This window comes from Alligator sinensis, unplaced genomic scaffold, assembly GCF_000455745.1.
Source record: "Alligator sinensis unplaced genomic scaffold, ASM45574v1 scaffold378_1, whole genome shotgun sequence".
Classification (NCBI taxonomy): domain Eukaryota; kingdom Metazoa; phylum Chordata; order Crocodylia; family Alligatoridae; genus Alligator; species Alligator sinensis.
The window spans coordinates 482,075-486,178 of NW_005842697.1; positions in this window are offsets into that span (position 1 = coordinate 482,075).

Sequence of the window (4,104 nt, forward strand, 5' to 3'; positions counted from 1 at the left end):
TTTCTGGTGCTGGTTATGTTTGTTGTTAAAATTCTTTGTCCCTCCTGTATCTAAAAATGGCACTGATATCCTTATATATCACACTTGGGTATCTCAGTATCACCCAAGGGGGGTGGGAGAAAAATTTGTACTTGCAGATCTCCCGTACGGTGGCTCAAGCTGGAAATAAAAGTGACTGCTGGATATGCTCTCACAGCCCAGCGCACCTACAACAAGGAATCCCAATGATCGGAGTACCAATATCCCTCCGGCAATGGGGAACAATAAACGGCGGCTTCGTTAGACACTACTCGTTAGCTGCCCATCGGTCCGCTCCTAAAGAATGGAGGGCCGCCCCTGCTAACTGGATAATCTCCCCAAGAGTAGAGGCGCCTTTCTGTTACAGATCCAACAACACCGGAGCTTATAATAAAGCCACACCTGTAGGACACTACCCTCATTGCCTAACTACTCTAGATTATAGCCCCAATAGCACCAGTGGAATCCTGTTGGGTAATGTACCCTCTCTCAATTGTACAGGATTCATGGTCTACAACTTTTCTAAGGAACCTCATGTTGCTCTCATTGCAAACAGATCGGAATTTTACATTGACTCCAATTTTACTTCTTGTAATATATCTCGGTCCAGCAGGATAACAGCTGAACGTGGTCCGTCCTATACGATGCATATTAATCGAAAGTGCCGGATATGGCACAACACCTGTCGAGATTTGAGTACCCTTTCTGCCCCAGGCCTTTACTGGCTCTGCGGAAACAGGGCTCATAAAATCTTGCCCTGGAATTGGGTGGGGGCATGCACTCTTGGACGTGTTATCCCTGGTTTTGAAATGCATAGTACAATATATCTGGAACAAGTAAAAAATTTCAACCATCACATGAAAAGGGCGGTTAACCCCTTAGCTACCAGAAACACAGGGTTCCATCAATTTGTGAGAACCTTCATACCGTGGCTTGGAGTAAGAGAATTGGAACTAGCCATAATTAACATTTCAGCCACAATGGAAGCTATGGGAAATGCCACTGCGGATGCAATTCAGGCTCTGCAAGAAGAGATCTCCCAGATCTCACAAGTAACTATACAACACCGCGTAGCCCTAGATTACCTATTGGTATCCCAGGGAGGAGTATGTGCCTTAGTAAACTCCACCTGTTGTGTCTATGTCAATCAGGACATGCGAATTGAAACTGACATTCGTAAAATCCGAAGTCAGTTAAGGGTCTTACATCAAGTGGCCTCAGAAAATACTGACTGGGGTCTAAAAGAAATGTGGTCTTGGCTAACCTCCTGGCTCCCAGATTTCGGGGCCCTTGGCAAGAAAATCCTGTATGGAATATTGTTTGTCTTGATAGTTCTGATAATGTTTTATGTCTTAGTGCAACTGATCCTCTGCTGCGTGAAAGCCAGCAGGAGAAGCTTTAGCAAGGCAAGAAAACCCACAGCAGAGTCTAGAATAATGGTGTTACAAAAGTGTGAGCAGATTGAAAGAAAACATGAAAGGCTGCATGATGAAATAGAGGGGCTCATGAGAATAAAAATTTAAGGGTAAAGTGAGACTAAATAGTCTCAAAGGGGGGGGACTGTGGAATCAGAAAAAATATGCGCCTTAAACTTTGACTATTTTAGTTATAAGATGACATAACCGCTTTGTGGAGAATTGCTGGCTCTGTATAGTAGAACAGATAAGAGAAAGTGTTTGTTCTTTGTAACTCCTCTGCAACTGCTTCGCTCACCGCGGCCTTGAAGATAGCAAAAAGTATGTACAACTCTGATTTGCAGGTGCAAGAAGGAGGTTTGTGAACTAACCTCGCCTCCCCCATTAGTTCCCATCCTGATTACAGCAAAGAAATAATGAAGTAATGTTATAGCCGCTTTTCATGCTAATTTCACTATATGATCACGTGAGTTGTAAGCAACTGTTAAAAAGTATATAAGCCTCCTGATTTTGCTCTTGGGGGGGGACCCCTTCCAAGTGCTTGGGAGATCCATGTCACTTTGGAATCCCCCCTACAGCTGTAGTTTCTTTTGAATAAAAGCTTCTGCTGACCTGACCCAAAAGTATGCTGCGTGTGTTTCCACGACACAACCATAAGCGACATCTTCCCAAGACTTTGGGTCATAGATTAGTAGATTCATAGCTTTTAAGGCTGGAAGCGGCCTTGGAAGATCATCGGGTCCAGTCCCCTGCACCAGGCAGAAAAGGCAGATTGGGTCAGGTGACCCCAGCAAGATGACTATCCAGTCCCCTCTTGAAGATTTACCAGGTAGGGTCAATGTTGAAAAATTTCAAAGATGACTTGAGGGAATCCTTGAAATGTTTTTTCTGGCCTCCCTGAGACTATTTTCCCCGCTTTAACTCACAATAGAACTTCTTTGGCAGTCGCTCATCTGACATCCTTATGACATGGCCTGCCCATCTCATCTGTGATTTCATCAACAGTGTGTGGATGCTTGGAATGCCTGCCCATGTCAGAGCCTCAGTGTCTGGGACCTTGACTTGTCATCTTATCCTCATCAGTATCTTCAGACAGCCATGTGAAAATGGTTCAGCATCATAACATGGTGCCTGTACACTGTCCAGGTTTTGCATGCATACAACAGGATTGGCAACACAACAGCTCGGTAGACCTTCAGCTTCGTTTATTGACTGATGTCTCCGTGCTCCCACACATTTGCACATTGTCTGCCAAAAGCCACACTTGCTTTGGCAATTCTGGCATTGGTTACATCATTGATGTGAACTGCACGTGACCGTGTATTGCCAAGGAAGGTGAACTTGTCCACTGTCTGGAGGGTTTGGCCATTCCCTGTAATGGTTGGCTCTACCTAAGACTTTCCTGGTGAAGGCTGGTGCATTATATTTGTTTTTTAGGGTTGACTGTGATCAAATGGTCTATATTCCACTGCATGTCAGATTCATCTTTGGCATTCAGGGAACAGTCATAAGCTGTTGAAGTTAATATCTGGGATGACTTTCCATAGGGCAATAGAATGAAAGAAACCATTAACAGTGAACTCTTATAAAGATGCAATGAAAGAATAAGTACAATTCCAAGGTTCAAGTTTATGGTTTATACATATCAAGATAATTATAACCTCAATGCTAGCTTTTTCAAGCAGTACACAAGATCAGCTTCAACATACAAATTGTGGACAGTATCACTTTTCACTCTCTGAAAAATAGATACCAATTAAATGAGGATTTTAGCTTCAGTGTGTTAGATTTGAAATCCTATAGCTCAGTCCAATTATTATTATGAGGAGAAAGACTTCAAAGTCTTCAGGCTATTTTTATACAATTTATTTTCTTTCTTATTACCAATACCATTTTCCCTGGTATTTTGAAATTAGGATCTTTCAGAAATATCTATAGAAGTTGTTATTTTTTTTTAATTTTTGTAGCTCCAAGCTTGAAATGTTGCTAGCACAGAAGTCATTATAGAATAAAGATCTGAATTCCAGTTTGCTCAAAATTCTAGGAAAGCAATTTTCTCTCTCTCCAGAGCCAAAATCTGTTTTTCATAAAGTGCCCAAATAGCCTCTGTTCTTTTTTAAACTATTTTCCTGCACTTGTTGACTTGACATACACCAAATCAACACTCTGGATCCCAATATTATGCTGTTAGACAGGAGGGTATGATACAAAATTATATACCCACACACAAACCACACAAACACCACTATGGGCACGTCCACACGAGCGTGCATGTGCATCTTGCCCCACCTCAAACCCCACCTGTTGTTTGAGACAGGGCAACAGACACATGCAGGAACAAAAAAATGTCCCCCATGCTGCAAACTTGCAGTGTGGGGAGAAAATTAGACCCCTGGATATCCAGGGGTCTAAAAAAAGTGAAGTATAAAAAAGTTTGGCAGGCAACCGGAGGCTGGGATCTCCATAGAGATGCTCTGGCTGCCAGAGCATCTCTATGGTTGGCTCTCGCCCTGGTGCTGAAACACGTGGCTGGCCAGGCTGTGTGTTTCAGCCCCAGGGCTCCAGTGCCAGTGAGTAAGGGGTTGAGGGGCCTAGAGGAGGGGGGAAGGGACTGTAGGTGGGTCCCCTGATGGACCTGCCCACTCCCCCAGCCCCCCTGACCCCCACCAGC